Source organism: Mesoplodon densirostris, chromosome 15, assembly GCF_025265405.1.
Source record: "Mesoplodon densirostris isolate mMesDen1 chromosome 15, mMesDen1 primary haplotype, whole genome shotgun sequence".
NCBI lineage: Eukaryota > Metazoa > Chordata > Mammalia > Artiodactyla > Ziphiidae > Mesoplodon > Mesoplodon densirostris.
Genome location: NC_082675.1, coordinates 20,898,889 through 20,924,563, shown reverse-complemented (window position 1 = coordinate 20,924,563; position 25,675 = coordinate 20,898,889). Strand labels below are relative to the sequence as shown.

The following is a 25,675-nucleotide window of genomic DNA, read 5'->3' as shown; positions in this document are numbered from 1 at the left end:
ATGATAATGATAATGTCAACCCACCAAGGTCTTTGTGGCAATTAAACAAGAGAATGCACTCAAGGCTAAGAGCACAGTACCTGGCATACAGTGAGTGCTCAATATATGTTGATTTCTTTCTTCCAGGAAGCCATGCCACAGCCTTGGTCCACCAAGAGATTAGAGGATATGTGGTTTGCTCCCATTTCAGAAAGACTGTAGTTAAATAGAAGCTAGGTCTTGGAATTCCAAACCCAAATCCTTAGGCACCCCTGGACTCCTCTGGAACCCCTGGCCTGCAGACCAGTCAGGGCAGGGGTAAGTGCCAGGGCAGGCAGCCTTGATGCTGGCTGAGTTCAGCAGTGCAGTTTGCTCTGCTTGCCAGAGCTTGCATGTTTACATACATCCCATAATTACCATCTGCACAGCCAGCGGCATTTGTTGCAAATGGGCCGTTTCCATCTGTTGAAGCAATTTCCTCAGAGGAATTTGCATTGATCACTTTTTTATGCAAAGCTTTTGTATAGATCATTTTTCCCCCCAATGGTTTTTAATAGGTCTAAATATCTGAAGGGCAGGGAGGGGCCTCTGAAGGAAGGAGGTTGAGGAGTGGGGAGAGTCGTGGTGCGGGGGTGGGGGGGTGGGGGGGTGAAGAAGATGGGGAGAGAAGATGTGCTCTTCCACAGAACCCCACCTGTATTCCTCATCTGCAGTGACCCAACTCAACCACCGTTCAGGACCCCTGCCCAGGCAATGCCATTTCAAATATTTATTGTTTGCCTTTATACTTGAGCTGGTAGCTCGTGGTTAATGGAGAGGCCTCGGAATGAGGGAAAATGGGGCGTGGTAATTAGCCAAGCAACTGGTGACTGCAGCTCAGAGCTTCGTACCTGAGAGGACCAGATGGACAACTTTGCATATTTTTGACAGCTGTAATGAACAGGGCAGCTCCATATTGATTAAATGTCTGGGAAATTAGTGCAACCCTCTGGAGCTTCATTATTTACTATTTCTGCTCAAATTCTCAGCAAAGTTTATACAAGCAGAAGTCTGCGGTAAGAGAGGGGGAAAAAGAGGAGACAGTTGAACAAGATGATAAATGCTTTCTAGGGGCCCCGGCGCAATAGATGCAAAATGGGGGCTGACTGTGGTTTTAACATTGGCTCCTGGAGGGTAAAAATCTAGGTTGATTCATTTCTGCATTCCCAGTGTCCAGCATGGTACCTGGCACAAGGTAGGCTCTCAGGAGATGACTGGCTGGCCCTAGACAGAACATTTGACTAGAAATAAAAATCTAGATTCTGAGCTCAGGCAGAGATTTGAGGCTCAACAGGCAGACGACAGACTGTGCCTTTAAAGTAGATGAAGTCACATCCTTGAAAATATAACTAAATCTTTAGTAAACAAACAAACAAAAATCATGTGGAGGTGAGTGATGTCCCTACCGTTACCCCAGCCTCACAATGATTCTCCTTTTTCTCCTCTGAGCATCATGACACTCGGTGGCTATGGGACACTGGATAAATAAAACAAGATTGGTCTAAACATGCCCCGACAAGGCTCAGGTGGAGTTTTTCAAGGTATGGTCTGCAAAACACCTGCATCAGAATCAGCTGGGAAGCGGATTACAAATGTAGATTCTTGGGCCCTTGTTAAGGAAAAATTTATTCAGACATGTGTAAACAATGGTGAGGAAGACTTCATTCAAGGGGGTCGGGGGTATGTCACTACTACAATGGGGATTTTGCAATAGGTGAGAGATTTGGGGCTCAACTCCAAATGAATACAACAAGCCAAAGTGGGAATTTACAGCTAAGGAGCAGAACTGGGGGAGAGGGGGCATCTGTGGATGGAAAATTACTAAGAGGCAGGGTAATTCTTTGCTAGACTGATCTAATAGGATTCTTGCTGAATACAGGACAGAGTGATAAGATATCAAGGGTCGGGGATTAGGAATTTGATCAGATATCAAGGGTGATCAGACCAAGGATGGGGGATTTTGGCTAAACTGACTCAGCAAGATTCTTGCTAAAACTGGAGCAAGCAGGTCAGAGACAGAGTCCATGGTCCACATCTAATCAGAAAGAGGACTCAGAGGAGCCTGACTCAAATTTGGCCAAAAGAGAGAGTCACTGTCACCCCCAAGAATCAACAGGTTAAATAAGTTCCTAAGGGATTCTAATGTGCTGCAGTTGGAGGATCACCGTGGGCTCTGGAATCCTGGGTTAGAATCCTAGCCTTGCCTCTTGCCAGTCATGTGACCTGAACAGGTCAGAGTTGCCCAAGTGAAAGGCCTTGGAGCTGTCCCTGGTGCTGCCCTGGGCTTCGGTGCCTCACTCTACTAGTCTGTTTTTCCCACCCTAATTCATGACCTCTCTTCATTCAGTAAGCCATGTTCTGTCCCTCCCACAGATGTCTGGTCTCCTGTGCATGACCTCATGCTAGGAAAACACATTCTGAAACTCCTGTATATGCTCTGACCCTTCTCTTCATTGTTTGTAGAGATCTCTCCTACTTCTTTTATTTATTTTTTTAAGGCTATTTATTCTTTTTTTTTTTTAAGACCATACTTCGTTCAGATTTCTTTTGCTTTTTTTTAAATTAATTTATTTATTTATTTATGGCTGTGTTGGGTCTTCGTTTCTGTGCGAGGGCTCTCTCTAGTTGCAGCAAGCGGGGGCCACTCCTCATTGCGGTGCACGGGCCTCTCATTATCACGGCCTCTCTTGTTGCGGAGCACAGGCTCCAGATGCGCAGGCTCAGTAATTGTGGCTCACAGGGCTAGCTGCTCCGTGGCATGTGGGATCTTCCCAGACCAGGGCTCGAACCCATGTCCCCTGCATTGGCAGGCAGATTCTCAACCACTGCACCACCAGGGAAGCCCTCTCCTACTTCTGATTCCAGAGGACTGGCCACACTTCACCTAACACCTATTGATTCTGATCTTTGGCAAATGCAATCACTGCAACAGAATCTCAATGCCTCCATCAGGAGAAAAGAGAGAAAAATCCTGGGTGGGAGTCTAGGCATCAGACAGATATGTAGATTGGTCTAAGTGACTTATTTGCTATACTTTTTTTCATTTGTCATATTCACAGAGGTAAATCGGGTCTTGAAAGCACAGTAAGTCCTCAATAAATGTTGAAAGGATGGAGGGAAAAAGGACAGATTCAATACATGACAGATTGATGGAAATGATGATGATGATGATGATGATGATGATGATGATGGTGACGATAATGCGGATGTCGATCATGGGGATAGTGATGATAGTAATGGCTCCATTTTGCCACAGGCCCCACAAAGAGTTACTCATTTATATCACTGGCTCCTGAAGACATTTGGGTTTGAGACCCTGGTTTATTAGCTGGATGAAGAAATGGGTGGATGGATGGATGGATGGATGGACGGATGGACGGAGGAGTACAGGGGTGGAGGGAGGGATGGAGTGATAGACGTATGAATGGATGGAAAGAAGGACAAGAAGAAAGGTTGGAGGAAGAGAGGTAAGAAAGTGAGACATAAAAAAAGAAAGAAAAGGAAGACAGTGAAGACTAGACAAAGAAAAGAAAAATGGGGGGATGAGGGAGACCATAAATTCTATTGTGCTGTAAACACTCATCAAGCAAGACTAAGGGAAAATGAAGTAAATTCATCCAATTCATCACAGAAAATTACTGTACTTCATTTACTTTCCCTCCAATTAGGTAAAAAGCCTATTCTATTAACAGCCACCCTTGCAGATCCAGACAAAATTAACTCCTGGTGCCTCATCCAGGCAGCAGGGCAATTGATTCTTTCCCCTAATCCGTTTATTTCATTAGCAATACATTTATCTGGTACATGCATTTTGCCACGCTGCAGCAATGAAATGTCCCTGCAAGGTGTGGGGTATGGGGGAGCGTTTGGAATATTAACCAAATCACTATTACCACCATGGCAGTGCTTAAAGATCATATGTAAATCAAATGTCAAGGGAGAAAATTGTAGCGAGGGCTGTCAGGAAACAATTTAGCAGTGGTTAAAGGCACAGCTCATGGCTGGGTGAATCGTGAACTTTGCAAATGGAAAACCAAGCTGGCTTCCACTGTGGAGGCTGATGAGACTCAGGGGAAAAAGAGTGGGGAGGCTGGGGAAATGCTGGGTATTTGTACCCCACAAAAATGAAAACAAACAAACAAACAATGCATTAGCTTTTAAATATTCACAGCCAGCTGCTATGGTCAGTTTCCATTGAAAGTGAATTTGGCCTATTCAAGAATTTCACCACCATTTCTGTCTTTTTCATTTAGAAGGAGGATTTAATTACATGGAAAGAGCAGCTTTTAAAAAAAAAAATCTGTGGGCTCTTTATTTGTCCAGACTTCAGGAGGTTGGTTTCCATGTTGCAAAACAGATGATAATGACGATGATGATTTTATTATCACATGCCCCAAGGATGTTTGATCTATAACTCTTTTCTTGTTAAGTTATCCTTTCCTTGGGGAGTTGATCATATGTGTGTGTGTGTGTGTGTGTGTGTGTGTGTGTGTGTCTGTATGTGTTTGTAAAATGATTGGTGGCTTACTCTGTCAACGTTCAGTCACTGCACAAGGTATTTCAAGCAGGAAGGATTTAATACAGGGAGTTAGAAGCTTTCTTAATTGTTAGAAACACAGAAAGAACACAGCTCAGGAAATCCAGAAGCACCAGAATCACAGGGAGTATCATAGGAAATATTGGTTGCCTGTCTCCTGGAAATAGACGATTCCCAAAGTTAATGTAGACGCCACCTGCAAAACTCATGCCTTCCTTTTGCCAACACCTTGCCCCTGCCTGCAGCTCCCTCTAGAGTATTATGTCTTCTCCTTTCCCACCTTCAAATCTCATGCAAGGGCTCCTCCTTCTTTCAGACAACTCCCCTCTCCATAAACTGTATCTCATGGAAAGAAAATTGCTTTGGAACTCAAATCATGACTCCAGCGGCAAAACTGAGACCTTGTGCAAGGAGATTCACCTCCGAGAGCCTCAGATCTCCCAGCTCTGATGTGGGCTTAATAGTACCTGGTCACAACAGAGATGTTGCTGGGACGAAGTGTAAAATATCTAGGTACCCAGCACATAGTAGACACCAAATCAATGCCAATTGCTTTTTTTCCTCTTCCTTCTTACCTTTGTGTCTCCCTGGGAAGTTCATTTGAAGCCAATTTCCTCCACAGAGATATTGCCAGGGCAGAGGAGAGAATTCCCAAGGTTCCTGGTCCCCCTGGGAAAAGTCCTCCTTTAAAGAAAGCCATTAAGGATTTAATTTCTTATCATCTTCGATTCCAACTAGCCAGAGTGTTATGAATAATATCCTATTAGCTGGAGACGTTCAAACAATCACCCGTTAACATGTTCTTACGGTGAAATGATGAAGCGTTCTCCGAAATCACGGTGCTTATCTGCGGCCCACTCAGCAGGCACTCCATCACGCCCACCAACGACACTTCTTGTACTGCTGTCTTGGATTCCAACTAATCATTACGGGGAGGCAGGCAGCGGGAGAGCTGGGAGCCTCCCTTTGCTTCAGGCTTCTGAGACAGGGCCCTGCTTCACTTTGGCCTGCCCCCTGGTGTATGGTAAAGTACCTGCCCCAGAGGGGACAGGAGCAGCTTCTTGAGAGATAATCATTAGGCAAATCACCAACATTCAGTGATTTTGTAATAGGGAAACCAAGTCAGGAAAGCACTGATTGCAAAATGCATCGAGCCAAGAACAGACAAAAAGAGAGGAAAATTACACAAAGGAGTTATTTAAAATAAAGAAAGATATAAATGAACAGCTAAACTAGAGACATCAAGTTTCAAGAGTAAGAAGAGCCCCCAAGATTGGCTATTCCAGTTTTTATTCCTCTCCCCCCAAACCCCAGAAAAATGTGTGTTATAGAAGCTGAGCCCAGCAAGGTCTGGCCAGGTAAATTAGGGAAGCACTGAGTAATCAGAGCCCATCTTGCTGCTTCAAAGTAAGGACTCCGACCTGCCCTGCAGGTTAAGACAGCCACTTAATTCTTTCGGTACAATGCTTACCAAACCTGTTTAACCAAAGAATCCCTCTTTTTGTCCCTGCATCTGCCAGAAACATTCGTTGGTAGTGACAAGGCTTTCTGTGAGACAATGAGCCTAAGTTCTCTTTGTTTTTAGAGTCTCTCTTAATTAAAAGAGATTTTTCCCTATTTTTATACTGATCCAAGATCAAAAGGAAGTGTGATATGTATTTCATAAAATGGCTCCTTTTGAGAATTTTGGATGGTGATGGTGACCCCACTGAGCTCTGCAACAAGGAAAGGGGAAAAGGAGTTAATAGGTACTGTGTTCCTACTATGTGCTAAGCACTTCAGAAGCATTGCCCCACTAACCCCCCCAATAATCCTATGGAGTACATCCCATTGTTTCCCCCTTTACAGATAAGAAAACTGAGGCCAGCAAGGCTTGCTAAAGAGCCCCATTTCCCCGAGCCAGTGATAGCCCATGTGTGGATTCTGAGTTCTGGCCAAGAGCACTTTTACCTAGGACAAGACACTCTTTAGTCCTTAGGGTGCCGGGACCCACTTTAAAAATATGCTGATTCTGGGTGTTCAAATGCAGAGGATTCATGGACCCAATAAGGTCCAGAATTAAGGCTACTATGCTTCCACAGTGCTGCTACCAGAGGCAGAACAGTGCCCAGATGCAAGCAGGGGAAGAGTCTATTGGTCCCCACTGCCACCCTCTGCTGTGAAAAGACAAAAACCATCAAAACAGGTGAGACTCAGTCTCCCATCTCAGCGTGCAATAGCTCCAAACATTTCACTAATCCCTCCAAACAACTTGTAAGTTCTTCCTGTTACTGTACCCACTTTACAGATGAGGAAACTCAAGGCCTGGGGAGCTTGTTTACCTTGCCAAGAAGTAAAGTCATTTAGAATTTAGGAAAGAAAAAAAAATGGGAAGGAAGGAAGCTCCAAGAAAGGACAAATGATCATTCTTGAGTACTTTGTATATGGCCTTCCAGGCTGGAGCTCCTCATTTAGTTTTCTCAGAAATTAGAACTAAGCAGGTGCCTGGCTCCCACTTTACAGATGATGATGCTGAGGTCAGAGGTTTTAAGTGAGTCCTTCCAGACCACAATAGGGTAAGATCTGGACCCGCTCCTGCTCCCAGCCCAGACCTGTTCTCTTTCCTCTTCCCTTCCCTCAGCTCCCTGAGGAATTTCAGGGACTGTTCTTATTCCTGGGGTTGTGGATATGGAGGACAACAGATCAGGCACTTGGCGGGTGGGGGAGAGGAACGGCTAGAGGAAGGATGCTACTATTTAGGGGAACTTCTATGCTTAAACACTTCCCTGCCGGTTCTCTCTGACCTTGGGCGGCTGCCATCACCTTAAATGCACAGTAATACACGCTCAGTCACTGTTCAATGCCCAGGGGAATGGTTTAAGGCCCTCCACTGGAGTGAATATTTTTATGCAGGGTATAATTCCTTTTAAGACCTTCACAGCGTTCCTGTAGCCTCCACCATGCCCTCTCCTCCGGAGAGCGTGTGGCAGAAAGAAAAGCCACTTTCTAATAAGGGAGCAGCGGGCTTCAGGCAGAGGAGCCCAGGCTGCACCGCCCCCGGGATGAGGGAAGTGTCTGCTTTCTTATTATCTTCTATTCTGTCCCCTAAAATCCATCCTCGGTAATAATAATTATTACCAACATTTATAGAGTGCTTGCTGTGCGTCAGGCCTATTGTAGAGACCAACACTTATAATCTCATGTAATCCTAACAACACTGAGAGACTGGTATCCCATTTTACAGATGAGTAACTGAAACACAGAGAAGGCAAGTGCTATATGACTTACCCAAGGTCACACAGCAAGAAAGGGGGAAGCCAGACTAGAAAACTAGGGAGTCTGGGTTCCATATATAACACCAAAATACATTCCATCCAGCAACCAACCAGGGGGATCACCCCAAAGAACAAACCTAATCATGTCACTCCCCAGCTCCAAATCCTCCAGGCTTCCTACTGCCCTTGGGCTGGAGATCAGATCCTTCCCCACTGCATCTTCAGACCCTGCCTACCTCTCCATTTTTGTTTTGTCCCGCACTGTTCCTGGCTCTCAGCATGCTGCTGCACTGGCCTCTTGTGTTTCTAGAACCCTCCACACTCTTGCTTTTGCCACAAAGGGCCTTTGCATCTGCCCTCCCTCTGCTTGGAACGCTCTTAGCCACACGCCTTCAACCCATTCTCACCTGGTTAACTCCATCTCATCCAAACACCCCTTCCTCAAGGAAGCCTGCCCTGATCGCCACTCTTGGTCAACACCTCCGTTAGTTCCCTTTGCTGCAAATGCCACGTATCTACTCGTACATTTGTTTAGGAGATTATTTCATCCACATCTGTTGCTAAAATTAAACGGTCCATGCCAGGAAGGCAGAAACCATGATTATCTTGTACACTGCTATTTTTCTGGCTCCTGGAATCATGGGCATCCAAAATATATGCTGAATGACTGAACAAATGAGTCGATGAATGAGTGAGTGAATAGCCATAGGGAAGGAGCAAGGCATCCGGGTTGGCAGAGCAAGTCCTGTAGGGCTGGGACTAGGGTGACGCAAGTGAGGCACTTACCTCTGGCACAGAATTTAAGGGGCACCAAAAAATTGAATAATCAAGATAAACATTTTAGTGCAATATTTTCAAAATTCAAATTTAATGCAAACAAAAATCCACGATGGACAAAGTCTAAACATTTTAAATAAAGTGCCATGTGAGTCACATTGGTCCTTGAGGCAAAAGGGAAAATCAGTAATTCTAATTCTGTCTTTGTTTAAAATTTTGATATTTTGTTCATCAGAGATTGGTTTGCCTTAACTTTCGCTTTTTAAAAAAAGACTTCACTGAAGCGTTTTGTTTGTTGGTTGGTTTTTTACCTCGACTACGGGGATTTTTGATACCCTCCTTTCAATTTTGTGCCCAATGCTTTCCTCATTCTAGTCCTGGTTGGTTCCAGTCTTTGCTTTGCCATCAGGTAGCTCTGCAACCTCAAGCAAGCCACGTGACCACTCTGGTCTTCTCCTTCCTCATCATCAGCAACGGGAGGTGGCCCACAGTCGGGCCCTTCATCAGTGAGGTGGTGAACATGAGCACCAAGCAGGTGCCACAGGGCCTTTGCACTTGCAGTTTCCTTTGCCTGGAACATGCCAGGAACATGTAAATGGCAGCTGCCCAATTAGTAGTGTCATTTCTATTTCATAAATGAGGAAAGTGAGGCTCAGGATATTAAATGAGTTGCTTCAAGTTGCAAATCTTGTAAGCCATGGAGCTGAGTCTTAAACCTTCATCTTGTGTTCTCCACTGTCTCTCCAAGTCCAACCCTCCTCAGTGAGCAGAGGCAGAGCTTAAGAACAGAGCAGGGAAGAACAGGCAGCAAGTGAGGGGCAGAGATAGGACTAGAACCCAGGTCTCCTGGTCCCCAGCTAAGGCACTTTCCTCAACCCCATGGTGCTTTTGGAATTTGCAGAGACTTGTAAGGCTATGTGCAGTGCCCACCAAAGAGCCCATGAAACTACGTAGCTTAGGCATGGGGGCATTTGAGGTATCTTCCAGCGGCCAGCAACTGGAGGCATCCTCCCTTCACGGTGGTCTCATATTTCATGCAGCTCAGAATTCTCTCCTCTCTGACCTGGTGCAGCTACCTCTGCCCTCCTAGAATCATGGAACAGTGAAACAGAGGTGCTTGGAGAGGCAGATGGTTCTCAGAAGATGCACTTTGGGCAAACTCTTTAAAAACAATCCTTCCTCAATTCCTTGGTTCCTCTGCTATTAGCAGAAGAAAGGTATTGTGAAAACAGCGCAAGCTGTGCAGTTGGACAGAGGTTGAACCCAGTTGCCTGCCTTGGAAAGTCCCTTCACCTCTATGTCGCACCATTCATTTGTCAAAAGTGGATAAGAGATGTAAGTGCATGTGTTTTTGTGTATATGCATGTCTACACGTATGTGTACCTCGTGTATGGGTGCACACCAGCCAGCACATGTGTGCATGCCTGCGTCTGTGCTTTTGTGTATGCATGTGTATCTGTGTGTGTAAATGTATGTAAGTGCATGTGTGTTTGTGTATATACACATCTACACATGGATGTGGCACATGTGCATCTGAATATGTGTGTGTGCACGTCTGTGTGTACATAAGGATGTGAATGAGCGTGTGTCCTTACGTATGGGTGCACATCCATGTGTGTGTGTGTCTGTGTTTCTGCATGTGCACGTGTCTCCTCTTTGGTAGACGAGAAGCCCAATAAATGAGGTGAAGGATAATGGATGCGAAATGCTTTTGAACACTGCCCATTCCTTCACATGCGTAGTGAGGGAGTGTTAACATTCACGTTCAGGATGAAAAGCCGTTTTGACTGATCTCCCCCACACCTTCCCCTCTCCCTTTGCTTCCCTTAAGTTCTCTAATTGTCAGCTCTGTCCACACAAAGAGCAGTGGATCCCAGCAGCATGTAACCTTCCCTGACCAAGTTGCTTGAGAAAGCCAAGTTTTCTGGTTGATGGAAGATCACCTCTCTTTAATTACCGTTTTGAAAATTACATTTTGGATGGAAATCTCTGCAAAACTCACTCTGTTCTTTGATACTTTGGATGGGGGCCCTTGAACTGAATCTCAGATCTATCATTATGAGCATCACTAAGTTTCCAGAGAGATGAAAGGGTCTGCACAAGGGGTGTTTCCCACACACAGAGTGGCCCCAGAGTGCTCTGGTTTTGACATTAGTGAGGCTTCTTCCAAACAGTCCTTTCTATCCCTAGCCCACGAAGGCACCCACAGCCACCTTTATCTGCTTTTACCTGCAGCTGTTTGCTTCCCTCTCCCTTCTATTTGTTGCATCCAACCTGCAGACCAGGCCAGCTAACTACCTTTGTTAATACTGTGTGCAAAATCAGGGTAACTAGGCTCTGAGTGAGAGTCAAGAGTTGCTGGTTAAGATGAAGATTTTACAGCACTAATATCCTTGCTGTTATTGGTTGGCGGGTGGACAGTAAGAGTCCTGGTTCACCAAACTCAAAGAGCTGTGCCAGGCCAAAAAAAGGCTCCATCTGCTTCATTCATTCATTCATTCATTCATCACAAGATTATAGAGCTCCAGCTATGTGACAGGTACTGTTCTCAGCACAGGGGCTCAGGGATGCCCAGAGGCTTTCTGGATATCTGAGGCTTCCAGAGAGGTGAGCTGTGGAAAGGGATAGCTGAGGTGTTCCTGAATGAGACATGGGACCTGCCCTTAAGATTTTTGTCTTTTGGAGACAGGACACAGTGGACACACAAGGCCATATGCCAACACTCAGAGACACATGTACACACATGTATGTGTTGGCAAACACAAGCTCACACATCAGGCAGTGCAATAGGAGGGCTAAGTGTGGAGGGTGGTAGCCAGGCATTCGGGGCATCTAGGTGGGTTGAGGCAGGACAGGGAGGCCCCTCCCTACCTTGCCATCACCTCCCCTAATTCAGGTGAGTTTTTCGTGGCAAAGGACTAGGGAGAGTCAGGAGACCTGGAATCTAGTCCCTGTACCCCAAATGATGTCTGTGTGATTGTGACCTTTTTTTACATTTTTTAAATTGGTCTATAACTGACATATAACACTGTATTAGTTTTAGGTGCACAGCATAGTAATTTGATGTATGTTTATGTAGCAAAATGATTACCACAGTAAGTCTAGTTAACATCCATCACCACATATAGTTTTTAATTTTTTTTCTTGCAATGTGAACTTTTAAGATCTACCCTCTTAGCAACTTTCAGGTATGCAAGACAGCATTGTTAACTATCATCACCATGCTGCACACTATGTCCCTATGACTTACTTATCTTGTACCTGGAAGTTTGTACATTTTGACCACCTTCCTCCAATTCCCCCTCCCCCCACTCTCTCTGCCCATTTTTTAAACAGACTGTTTGATTGTGACCTGAATAATCCAACAATTCCCCAATCTGGGCCTTGGTTCCCCAGCTTAAAAATGATGAAATTGGACCAGATGATATCTGAAGCCCATTTGAGTTCAAACACTCTAATCTTTTGATTCTAATAATAGAATCTATCATAATAATCACCTTGTACTGAGTGATTACCATATTCTAAGGGTCATATAACCATCTTATTTAATCCTCACTTTAACCCAGTGAAGCAGGTGCTACTTTCCCATTTTATAGATGAGAAAACTGAGCCTACAAGCAATTAAGTGGCCTATCCAAGATCATGCAGCTAATTAGTGTGAGAGCTGGGATTTAGATCCAGGCTGTCCAATCCCAGAGTCCATGTTCTTAACCACGGATCTGCTGGGCTTCTAACATCCTGTGATGTTATGGTTCTGGGGTCCTGTGTTCCTAACCATCCATGCCCCTCCATGCTTCCCCATGCCTTTACTTAGGGCCTTTGTTAGCAACATCTCAGACTTCATGAGGCGGTGTGGGAGAGAGGGAAGAGGAGAGCCAGGGCCTCCGTTGCCTTGGAACTCCAGGCGGGCTGGCACCCCAAGGTCCCCGGGCCCAGTTCCCCTGCACGTTCATCTGGCACCGGCTGGCAGATGGGTACGCTGGCCAGTCCTGCCAGCTTGCCAGCTGGCCCCAAGCACCTAGTGGCTGGCACCTCGGCCACTTGGATGGGCTGCCGGCCCCCCTCACACAGGCATGCAGCTGGCAGTGAGAAGCAGACGGGTCGGCCGGTCGGGCCACTGGGTCTGCGATAAACTGCCAGCTGGCTTTGCTGTGCCTGGTGCCTTGGCACCTCTGGGTTGGCATCGGGGGGCAGGAGGGCTGACACTCTGGCTTCCTATGGATGGGCAGCTGGCACAGGCAGCAGAGAGGAGGGCTCCTCGGCCCCCTCCTGGCTGCCCCCTTAAATGTCCAGGGGCCTTGCCAATGGGAACTGAAGCCAGATTCCACCTTATCGTCACCCTGAAGAGTCTGCAATGGGAGCGAGCTTCCTCTCCCACGCTTTCCATGACCTGCATCAATTTTCACAAGCTCTGGCCTCCCTGGGATGGGCCCCATTCCTGCGCTCTGACTCCCAGTGTTCTAGCCTCCTTTGTCTGCTAGGGAAGGGGTGGACCCTGGCAGGCACTCCCAGTCCCCGCCAGCTCCTCTCTACCTCCCTCAAAGTCTGGCCACCTGTCCCTTTACAGCTTGGCTCAGGATCTGTGGCTGCCAGAAGACTGGGCCTATCGAGGGCTGGGATCCTGGTGAGATGCCATGTGAAAGCCAAAGAGATGTGGGCTCCAGTCCTGGCACATCCCCACGACTGCGGTAAGAACCTGGAGCCGCGCCTTTCCCTCTCTGGGCCTCGGTTTTCCCTTCACTTTTTTTCTCATCTTTCACTCTAAAGTGAAGAGGTCATAATAGAATACAGTCTCATCTTGGGGGTCCCTAGATAAACCTTAGTGAGTTCATTACCCCTGATATTTTATGCACAATCTCACGTGTTTGGGTGGTGTTATGGGTTGAATTGTGTCCCCCTGAAAGACGCTGAAGTCTTAGCCCCCAGGACCTGTGAATGTGATCTTATTTGGAAATTGGGTCTTTGCAAATGACTGAGTTAAGATGAATCATGAGGATGGGCCCTCATCCAAGAGGACCGTGTCCTTATAAAAGGGGGAATTTGGACACAGACACAGATGGAGGTAAGATGACGCAAAGATACAGGGAGAAGGCCACCTATGAGCCAAGGAATGCCTGAGGCCACCAGAAGATGGAGAGAGCAATGGAACAGATTCTCCCTCCCCACCCCTGAAGGCACCAACCTGCTGACACATTGATTTCAGACTTCCCACCGCCAGAACTGTGAGACAATACATTTCTGTTGTTCTAATCCACCCTGTTTGCGGTACTTTGTTACAGCAGCCCCCGGGCACTAATACAGATGGGCATAAACTTTTCTAAGAGACGGTCCATACATTTCACGAGGTTAGCAATGGGGGTCTTGACCCACCCCACCCCAACTCGGACCATTAAAGTCCTCCCCAATCCTGACATTCTAGAATTCTCCATAATGAAGTGAAAGGCACAGAAAAGCATGACAGCCAGGTTTGGCTCCCCAGGGGATGCTTTATTCAAGCAAAGGGAATTCATTACCCACGATTTCAGATTTGGAGGAACTTAATCAGGACTAAAGGCCAGCTCTCCTTTAATATCTAACTTTGCATGTGATATCAGAAGGCCTTGGTTCAAACCCCTGTTCCCTAATTTCTGGCTGGGAGACTGATTAAGCTTGTAGAGCCGCCAACTGGAAGGCAAATGAAAATGTGAATGAAGCAACTTTAAAAATTAATACTCTCTCATCCTATAATTCCACTTCTGGGAATGTTAATCTGAGGATACGTGTCAAATTACAGAAAAAGTTTTATTTAAAAAGGCATTTATGGGGGCTTCCCTGGTGGTGCAGTGGTTGAGAGTCTGCCTGCTGATGCAGGAGACACAGGTTCGTGCCCCAGTCCGGGAAGATCCCACATGCCGCCAAGCGGCTAGGCCCGTGAGCTATGCCACTGAGCCTGCGCGTCCGGAGCCTGTGCTCCGCAACAGGAGAGGCCACAACAGTGAGTGGCCCGCGTACCGCAAAAAAAAAAAAAAAAAAAAAAAAAAGCATTTATGGGAGTGGTTGGTTTATACATTTTTTAAAAAAGCAAACAAGGAAATAGCTGTCTCTAAATGGAGTTTGGTGGTTTAGGATAGTCTCAGCTGCAGGTAATAGGCAACCAACTTGGATGCCTGCAAGGCTCAGGACATCTATTATCTCACCTCATGGGAAGCCCAGGGGGAGGGTGCACTGATGGGATGCCTCCAGGGGTCTGGACCTACTCCTCTGTGTCCATCCCTGCATGTCCACTTTGTCCCTGGTCTGGCTCTCCTCATGGACACAAGATGGCTACAGAAGTCTTGCATCACTCTCTGATCAAGCCACCTGCAGAGAAAGAACAGGGGCAATGTCTCATGAATGCCTCTTTATAAAAGTCAATCAAGGACTTCCCTGGTGGTGCAGTGGTTAAGAATCCGCCTGCCAGTGCAGGGGACATGGGTTCGAGCCCTGGTCCGGGAAGATTCCACATGCCGCAGAGCAACTAAGCCCGTGTGCTACAACTACTGAGCCTGCGCTCTAAAGCCTGTGAGCCACAACTACTGAGCTCACATGCCACAGCTACTGAAGCCCGCATGTTCTAGGGCCTGGTGCTGCAACTACTGAAGCCCGCGCGCCTAGAGCCCGTGCTCCGCAACAAGAGAAGCCACCACAATGAGAAGCCCGCGCACTGCAACGAAGAGTAGTCCCTGCTCACCGCAACTAGAGAAAGCCCGTGTGCAGCAACAAAGAGCCAATGCAGCCAAAAATAAATAAATAAATTTATTTTTAAAAAAATAAACAACAACAGTCAATCAACCTTTCCCAGAAGCTCCTATATCTCATCACCTGTGATTGTGCTGTGCACCCAGGTCTTAACCAACCCTGAAAAGACAAATGGGGTGACTGTGATTGGCATGGTCAGTCAGGGCCCACCTGTGAAGCTGGCGGTAGGTTACCTTGCAGGACAAGGATGGTGAATTTGGACTGTATCAGGAAGGAAAAGGTGGGAGTGGGACTGAATATCTGGTAGGCAATCACCAGGGAGATGATTAGCCATGGGACAGTGTGGTAGTCACTATCTGGTAGACTAGCAGCAATTTAAAAGTTAGAATTATGTTAAAATTAATAGGCAAAATAATAAAAGGATATAAAATCTGAGACATACATGACAAGGGTTAATATCATCAGTGGAAAATGCATACTTGCAAATCAGTAAGACCAACACTCTGAGATGACTTGCAAATATAAATATATAAGTAGGATATAAATATCCATTCAGTCCAGTGAGAAAAGGAAAACTGATATCACTGATAATCAATATATTTTGTCTGTAAACCTGTCCAGGTTTATAGAAACTCACCAGTGCTACTGAATTTTTGAGGAAATGATCACTCAAATGCATTGTTGCTGAATGCATGAATCAGTATAGCAAGATGGCCTTGAAACTGTGTCTGCTTTAGTTTTTTAATTGAGGCAAAATTCACATAACATAAAATAAAGCTTTTCAGAGCAGACAATTCTGTGGCATTTGGTACATTCACAATGCTGTGCGACCATGACCTTTACCTAGTTCCAAAACATTTTCAACACCCCCAGAAGAAAATCCCATACTCATTAATCAATCACTCCCCTAACCCCCACCTCCCAGCCCCTGGCAACAACTAATCTGCTTTCTCTCTCTATGGATTTAGCTATTCTGGATTTTCGTATAAATGGAAACGTGGGGGCTTCCCTGGTGGCGCAGTGGTTGCGAGTCCGCCTGCCGATGCAGGGGACGCGGGTTCGTGCCCCGGTCTGGGAGGATCCCACATGCCGCGGAGCGGCTGGGCCCATGAGCCATGGCCGCTGAGCCTGCGCATCCGGAGCCTGTGCTCCGCAACGGGAGAGGCCACAGCAGTGAGAAGCCCGCGTACCGCAAAAAAAAAAAAAAAAAAAAAAAATGGAAACGTGCAATATGTGATCTTTTGTATCTGGCTTCTTTCACTTAGCATTGTTTTCTAGGTTCATCCATGTTATACTATACATCAATACTTCATTCCTTTTTATGGCTGAATAATATTCCATTATATATGTTGCTTTTTGACCCATCAATTTCACTTCTGGAAATTTATCCCAAGAAAATTATCACAAAGTGTGCAAAGAACAGCTGCCAGGATCTTCTGGAGTTGTTATTTGGACAGCTGCAAGATGAGATTAAAGAAGTTATTTATGATTCATCTATATGATGGGATACTATGAAGGGGACAAGCGTTCGAGCGCTGGTCCGGGAAGATTCCACATGCCACAGAGCAGTTATATTACAGTAGAGTGTTTCATAATACTAGAAAACACTTATGACACATTGATGCTTTCTGAAAAGCAGAATATACAACTGCATGTTCTCGATAACCCAGTTTTCCTTCATTCTTTACATTATATAAAATATTTGTTACTTATGGAGCATCCACTGTGTGCCAGGCACTGTTCTAGGTGCTAAATATAAAGCAGTGATATAGACAGAAATTATTGACCTCAGGTAGCTTTCTACATCATAGTGTGTATAAGTCTGGTAGTTGTGGTGGGGGGCAGTGGGGAATGAATAGGAAGTTGGGGGTCCCATGAAGGAAGGTAGAAGCAGGTTATACTCTTATGTGTTGAGAGTCTGGATGCATAAATAGGAAACAGCCTGGGTGGTGGCTTACAAGCAATCTTTATTTCTTTCTTTTCATGTGCACATAATGTCCACATCTTCTTCAATTAACATATGTGCTACTTTTAAATTCAGGAAAAAGAAAGCTGACTTGAAAGTGGTGGGCTTATTAAGAACTAGCTGCATTACAACATCAAAATGAATATAATAGAAATTTAAATAAAACTGCACAATCTAAATGTTACAGAATCTATGCTTACAGAGATTTTATATATTTAAAAGCTGGTTAGAAACCCAGTTTTTGTATAGTGGTTGGCACATAGTGGGTATTCAATAAATACCTATTGGAGGAATGGTTTATTTTCCCTTTTACATCTTATGTTTTGTATTTTCCACATATTCCTCTGGAGCATTCAGTTCCTTTCTTTGTGAAACAAAACATCGTATTTTTAAAAAAATTTTAGGGGGCTTCCCTGGTGGCGCAGTGGTTGAGAGTCTGCCTGCCGATGCAGGGGATGCAGGTTCGTGCCCCGGTCCGGGAAGATCCCACATGCCGCGGAGCGGCTAGGCCCGTGAGCCATGGCCGCTGAGCCTGCGCGTCCGGAGCCTGTGCTCCGCAACGGGAGAGGCCACAACAGTGAGAGGCCCGCGTACAGAAAAAAAAAAAAAAAAAAAAAAAAATTTTCGGATTATAATATATTTGCAAGGTAAGTAAAGTTTAGCGTAAGGAGATAAATGAAACCAGGTTTGCACAGAGTGCTTTCTGCCTCATAGTAGGCCTTCTAGAAATGTTTGTTTCTACTTTTCTCCCTAGAGTGCTTTTAAAAAAGACCCTATTTACAAGAGAAAATTGATTCCCATGCAACTGTTTTTCTCCTGCCTATAAATCATAGCCTTCTTTTTTTTTTTTTTTTTTTTTTTTTTTTTTTTTTGCGGTACGCGGGCCTCTCACTGTCGTGGCCTCTCCCGTTGTGGGGCACAGGCTCCGGACGCGCAGGCTCAGCGGCCATGGCTCACGGGCCCAGCCGCTCCGCGGCATGTGGGATCTTCCCGGACCAGGGCACGAACCCACATCCCCTGCATCGGCAGGCGGACTCTCAACCACTGCACCACCAGGGAAGCCCAATCATAGCCTTCTTGGAGAGCATCTTCAGAGCTCAAAACTCTCAGAATTGGAAGAAACCTTGAAGATTTCCCCATCCCATGCTTCATCGTCCCAATCCCAACTTATGAATAAGGAAACTGAGGCCCAGAGACGGGAAGCAACCTGTCCTAGGTCACACTGGTGGCCAGTGACAGAGCACGGATGGGAACTGTCTTAGTCTGATCTAGCTGCCATAACAAAATACTGCAGACTGGGCAGCTTCAACAACAGAAATTTATTTCCCCACTGTTTTGGAGGCTGGAAGTCCAAGATCAAGGTGTTGGCAGGGTTGAGTTCTGGTGAGAGCTCTCTTCCTGGCTTACAGATGGCGACCTTTTCACTGTGTCCTCACGTGGCCTTTCTTCTGTGTGCACACGGGGAGAGAGTCAGCTCTCTGATGACTCTTCCTCTTATAAGGCACCAGTCTTATTGGATCAGGGCCTCACCCTTATGACCTCATTTAGTATTTAACCATAATGACCTCCCTAAAGGCCCCATCTCCAAATACAGTCACATTAGGGGTTGCAGGTTCAACATAGGAATTTTGAGGGCACATAACTCAGCCCATAACAGGAACCCACTCCTCACTTCTCTCAGTTCGGTTCTTTCTACTAGGTCCAGCTTCCCCTGCCAACTAGAGCATGAAGGATGCTCAGGATACTATAAAACTTTATGCTCCTTAGGAAAGAGTGGGTTGTCTGTTTGGAGCCTTTGCCTTCCTTACCCCGAATCCACACTTCTGCTGGAAGCTGCCTTCATCCTTGCAAAGAGACAAGGTCTAGCGTCTAGTAGAAAAGCTCTAGAAGGTTCCCACTCCACCGTGAGCCTCCAACAGTGGACTTTACAGAAGGAGACATGCCTGCTAGTGCATTTAACATTTCCCAAGGGGCCTCCTGGGCCAGCTCCTGCATTGGGCTCCAGGGGACAGAAACAAGCACAATTCTTCCTTCCTGTATCCAGACACCAGTGGAGGAGAAAGACACACAATCAGATGACATGTCTACGTGATGGAACAAAGGCCTGAGTCCCAGGGAGGCCAGTCTCAGGGGAGGGGCTGATGCTGTTTAGGGCAAACCTGGGTAGAAGCTTCCATGAAGGCAGTGACTGTAGGCCCATGTTCTTGAACTGAGGCCTGGACACCGAGATTGTACGCAGAACAGTGGGAACGTGCATTGTTCCTTGGGAGAGTATGCAATTTTTCACCTGATTGTCCAAAGGCATTTTAAGTCTCTCTCCCCCTCAAAGAATTTAAGAATCACTGTGTTATTGGATGAGGAAGCATTTCTGGTTGCAGAAGATCGAGTCCTTAAGAGTGGAGCATGGCAGGTGGGGGCAAAGTAAAAGAACAGACGGAGCTCACATCACTTACCCCTAGCTCTCTTCGGTCTGGGTAAGGGAAGAATTCCTGAAGCCCAGGGCTACACTTCTCTTGAGTCTTGTTAACTCCAGAGATGGTCCTTTTGCTTCTCATGCTCTCCTTTAAGCCACTGATGGCCCAAGCATTCCTAGTGCCCTGTGTCCAGAGACCAGCCACGTTCTCTGGAAGCTGGTTGGAAATGCAGAATCTTAGACCCCACCCCAAAATTGCTGAATCTGAATCTGCCTGTTACCAAGATCCCCAGGTACACGGCCAAGTGTGACAAGCACTGGCCTGGAGAACCCCTGCCACTCAGAAAGTTCACCTTGCGGCCTTCCCCTGGACAAGGTCAGATCAGCCCACCACACCTCCAAGCAGGCAGTACTAGCATGCCAAGTTGCAGAGGAGGAAACTGAGGCTTGGAGGAGGGGACGTGGATTGCCTGGTCAGAGGGCTGGTGGATCCTGGCCACACCAACTTGTCCACCACCCTGTAACCTCGAGGGAAGAGCCCGCAGCTCTGACCACCTGCCTGCTGCGCCCACCATGGGAGCCCTGCCGGGGAGACACAAGGAGGGAGTGGTCCACGCCCTCCATCCCTCCTGCCCACCCCGTGCATCCTCCCAATTCTCCAGTCATGGATAAAACATTCCCAGAAACCACTTACTCCTCATGTATTTTCCATGAAGCCAGGCCCAAGTTAAAATATATAAACATAAAAATACCAAGAAGCACTTTTAAAATAAGAAAGAAAAAAGGACATGTTTCATAAAATACCAAGAGACCCATCTCTGCACTCGCCCCCCTCCCAGGGCCGCCGCCCAGGGTTGCTCTCAGCTCCCTCCTCTCCCCTGCTTTTCTCTCCTCCCTTCACATCACCCCTTTCCTTCTCAGCTTCTGCCGTTCCCCTCTGTTTCCCTTTTCCTTTTTCTCTTCTTTCCTCTTTCTCTCTTTCCTTCTCTCCTCTCCATTCCTGGGTCTTTTCTCTCCCTTCATTCACCTGTCTCTCTGGGTTTCCACCTGCATTTCTCTGCTTCTTCCTGTCTCTCTTCCTCTTTCTCTGTCTCACTGCCTTCCCAATTCCCTTTCTCAGTATCGCTCTGAGTTAGCATCTCCTGTTTTCTCCCTGCTGAGTGTCTGCCAAGGTCTCCTCCTGTTCCACACCCATGAAAACGGCTAAAATTAAAAGGAATGACAACGCTACCAAGATTTGGTGAAAATATGGAGTGACCAGAATCTCAGGCACTGCTGGTGGGTGTGTAAAAGTGGATGCAGGCACTTTGAAAACAGTTTGGCAGTTTCTACTAAAGCTGAAAGTACATTTACCCTATGACCAGATACTCCATGCCTGGGTATATGCTGAGGAGAAAGGAGGGCTTATGTCCCCCACAAGGCATGTAGACGAATGTGCATGCCAGCGTTATTCAGAATAGCCCAAACCGGAAACCATCCATATGGCCATGGACAGGAGAGTGGCTGATTGGATTCTGGTTTATTTATATGCTGGAACACGGCACAGCAATAAAAAGAATGAACTACCGTTACATATCACAATGTGGACCAATCTCCAAAACTCTGGATTTTGAGAAAGAAGTCTGGACACAAAAGAGTGCATGCTGTATGGTTCCACTTAGAGGAAGTTCAAGAACCAGCAAAACTCATTGGTAGTCCAAGAAGTCAGAGAAGTGTCTGTCCTTGAAGCAGCCTGTATGACTGGAAGGGAACACATGAGAGCTTTCTGGGGGCTTTGGGAATGTTCTGAGTCTTGATTTGGGTAGAGTATGAATCTGGGTAAAATATTCATCCATATTACACTTAATACACTTAGTGTTCGTGCAGCTTATTGTATGTGAGTTTTACCTCAATGTAAAAATACAAAGAAAATGCTATCTATCCACAATGGAATACTACTCAGACATAAAAAAGAATGAAAGTTTGCCATTTGCAGCAACATGGATGGACTCGGAGGACATTACGCTAAATGAAGTAAGTCAGACAGAGAAAGACAAATACTGTATGACATATACTGTATGGTATCACTTATATGTGGGATTAAAAAAAACAACAACACCAAACTAGTGAATATAACAAAACAGAAGAAGACTCACAGATAGAGCGAACAAACTAACGGTTACCAGTGGGGTGGGGAGGGGCCACAGAGAGGTGTGGGAGTGGGGGGTATAAACTACTGGGTATAAGACAGGCTCAAGGATGTATTGTACAACACAGGGAATAAAGCCAATATTTTGTAATAACTGTAAATGGAAAGTAACCTTTAAAATTGTACTTAAAAAGTTTAATGTATATAAAGACAAAATAATGATATGTGGTATTGGTAATTATTATTATTGCCACAACAGGGAAATGGCTAAATGGCTTGTACCCAGGCCCAGAAGCTCAGATATGTTTCCAATCCCATCGATTAAAATGGGGATAGGCATCTGTGTCCCAGACATGGTCCTCATGGCTGAGAATCCACCTTCCTACTAGACCAGCTCAGGTCCTGGGCCCCCACAAACATCACCATCCCTGGGAGGGCCAACCACCCCAAGACCCTTTGCAAAGACCTGCCCCAGAGAGAAAATCTGTTTCCACTCAGTTCTCATACTCCAGGCATCTTTCTGATGCTTTGGGGTCTTTTTCCCCCCTGCTTCACCTGTAATGATTATGATTACGGTTTAACGCAACACTTACTCTGATAAACAAGTAGTTAATTAACAGCCCAAAACCTGAACCCAAGTTAGTAAGAAGAGGGTGGCCTTGCTGGAAACCTCGGGGAAATCTTCCTGCCCATGGAGCCATCAGAACGCGATTACAGCCAGTGGGGGAGACCAGAGGAGCTCAAAACTCCAGCCTGGGGACTCTGAAAAGGCCTTTATTTATGTTTTTCTTCTTTATTCGAGTCTTCCCAGGAGGGGAGGAAAACACAGAACCCAGTTTTTCTGTTTCAGCTGCGTGGGTGTCAGCCCAACACACACAGCCCTTGGAGGCAAACTAAAACCCGCTTATTTTCATTGAAGGGGAGGAACGGAGACCAGAGGGACTCGAGCGCTATTAGTTAAATAATGGTGCTTAAAAATGCATTGAATTTAGCTGCCTCCCTCCCCCCTAAAAAAATCTGGAATTTTCCTATTGAGGATACTTTTTTCTCCTGGTCCATGAATATTAATGTTCCTCTCAGAGAGATCTACTTGAAAAAAACAAGAATAAATTAAATACCTACAGATTTTTCTAATTCCTCTTTTTGGTGACATGCCGTCATTACATCAAATTACTGAGATGGGCCCGCTCCCCTTTTTTTTTTTTTTCTTTTTGGGTGAAAATTATGGAATATAAAGTATATGTAAATGGAGCAAAGGAGGAAAAAAAAAAACCTGTGAAGGAAGAACAGGGGAAGGAGAGGCATTAGGTATTCTGCCCGCGTAGTAGTCAGCCAATTAATCAAGCGGTGGCGAGAAAAAGATGCAGAAGGGATGAGTTCGCCCTTCACGTTGATGGGGCCGGCGCAGGGCAACACCACGGCACCTGAGCTCACGGTTAGGCATGCAGAAAGGGATCATGGGAATATCTTCCTGTCTTTGTCTTTCTCGTGAAGGATGGAAAATGTCAAGCTGTTGTTTGGCTGGATTGAGGGGGGTGGGGGAGAGTCGAGGCGAATTCACAGTCTGGCAAGGCAAGGTTTTAACTCTTTGAGGATATCTCTGCCTCCCCTCCCTCCCCAGCCTCCAGCTCCACCTTCTTCTCCTTCTTCCAGCCCACCCCCGTCAGCACATCTGTAGGGAACTCTGCCTGCAAACAGCAAGGGGGAGGGAGCTGATTGATGGTGACATGCAGGCTGTGTGTGTGTGTGTGTGTGTGTGTGTGTGTGTGTGTGTGTGTTTTCTGTGCACATGTGTCAGGAGAGGGGGAGCAGGAGGCATTTTTCCTCTCCCCCATAGTGTTCTTTGTTTACTCTGGAAATGAGCTTACATGACCCCTCTTCTCTCCAGCCCTGTCCCGTCCCCTTGGAAGTGAGCGGTGTCTCCAAATCTGAGAGTAGCTGTGAAAAGGATAAGAGCTGTAATAAGGATTTGAGGCTTCGGGGCTCCCTCTGTACAGCCCTCAGTGGACTGAGCCCACCCAGAAGGCTGGCCCGACGGGGTCCCCTGGAGCCCACAGAATTCCAGTGCGACTCTAAGAGTGGAACATCCCTGAGGCTGGTGGTAGAGGGAGAGCCCCAGCCCAGGGCTTATCACCCGCACCAATAACACTGATGATGATAACAGTAACAGTAATAACCCGCCATCTTCCATCAGCATCAACTTGCCCTGACTCCTTTAAATTCCCATCTCTTTTCATTATTTTTTTTTTTTTTTTTTTTGCTGTACGCGGGCCTCTCACTGCTGTGGCCTCTCCCGTTGCGGAGCACAGGCTCCGGACACACAGGCCCCGCGGCCATGGCTCGCGGGCCCAGCCGCTCCGCGGCATGTGGGATCTTCCGGGATCAGGGCACGAACCCGTGTCCCCTGCATCGGCAGGCGGACTCTCAACCACTGCGCCACCAGGGAAGCCCCTCTTTTCATTATTTTTAAACTCTGGCAAATCCATGATTCCAAGGAAAAGTTTGTCATCAAATCACTCTCTAAGAAAATGAGTATTTGATTCTCCTCACCTGCCCTAGGAAAGGGCATTGAGTGGTTTACATGGCAGATAAGATGTTGAGGGTGGGAGATAGGAGGGATGTGGTCTAGAGTGGTAAGTGGCCACAGAAGGGGCTCAAACTCACATCTCCAGTTCTCACTCCAAAGATCACTGTAATTTTGGCCAGAGGTGGATAGTCAAAATGCCCTGCATCCTGCTCTGCCAGCCTCACCAGGACCAGCCCACGACCTTGCCAGCTCATCATGCGAGCCCAGTATGAGCCCCAGATACTAGATGCAATCCGTACTCAAAGTGTGGTCCATGGACCAGCTGCATCCTTTCACCTGAGAGCTTGCTAGAAAAGCAGAATCTCTGGCCCCAGCCCTCCTCAGTCAAAATTTGCATTCCAGGGCTTCCCTGGTGGCGCAGTGGTTGAGAGTCCGCCTGCCGATGCAGGGGACACAGGTTCGTGCCCCTGTCCGGGAAGATCCCATATGCTGCGGAGCGGCTGGGACCGTGAGCCACGGCTGCTGAGCCTGCGCATCCGGAGCCTGTGCTCCACAACGGGAGAGGCCACAACAGTGAGAGGCCCGCGTACCGCACCAAAAAAAAAAAAAAAAAAAAAAAAATTTTGCATTCCAACATCTCAGGTGATACGTGAGCACACTGAAGTTTGAAAAACACTGTTTTAAGACAAACTTTTTCCCTACATTCACAATCTGAAATCTGAATGAATCTGACAATCAAAGGCAGCTTCTGCTCCATGAAATACGCCAACAGGCAGCATTTGCTTGGATGCAGTGTGGGCGCTGTGCTAGTGCTCTGCGTACATTATTTCAGCCCATCCTCACCACCTATGAGATGGGCATTGTTGATGCCTCATATTACAGATGAGGTCACGGAGGCACAGAGAGGACTTGCCCAAGAACACACAGCCAGTAAAGTGGCATCACCCAGAATTTGAGGCGAAGCACCAGAATCCACAGGATTAACCTCTGAGTCAGTGGTTCTCACCCTTGAGCATACAACAGAATCGCCCAGACGACTTGTTGAAACATAGATTTCTGGGTCCCACCCCAGTTTCTGATTCAGAGGCTTGAGGGGCAGCCCAAGAATTTGCATTTCTAATAAGTTCCCAGGCAGCAGTGCTGATGCTGCAAATCGAGGGAACACTCCTTGAGAACCGCTGCTCATGGCAGCGTCATCCCTTCTGTTAGGAAATCAACTGGCCCCAGAGAAAACCATAATTCAAAAAGATACATGCACCCCAGTGTTCACTGCAGCACTATTTACAATAGCCAGGACATGGAAGCAAATGTTCATCAACAGAAGAATGGATAAAGAAG

The 25,675-nt window shown here is 46.5% G+C and overlaps 1 long non-coding RNA gene across 1 annotated transcript in view; it reads right to left on the bottom strand.

Annotated features, from left to right (window-relative positions):
• Nucleotides 1-25,675, bottom strand: part of LOC132503039 (uncharacterized) — a 211,667-nt gene that overhangs the window by 45,597 nt on the left and 140,395 nt on the right. Inside the window, exon 2 of the long non-coding RNA XR_009534549.1 lies at nt 14,763-14,925. This is a non-coding gene — a long non-coding RNA (uncharacterized LOC132503039). The remainder of the gene's footprint in view (nt 1-14,762; nt 14,926-25,675) is intronic.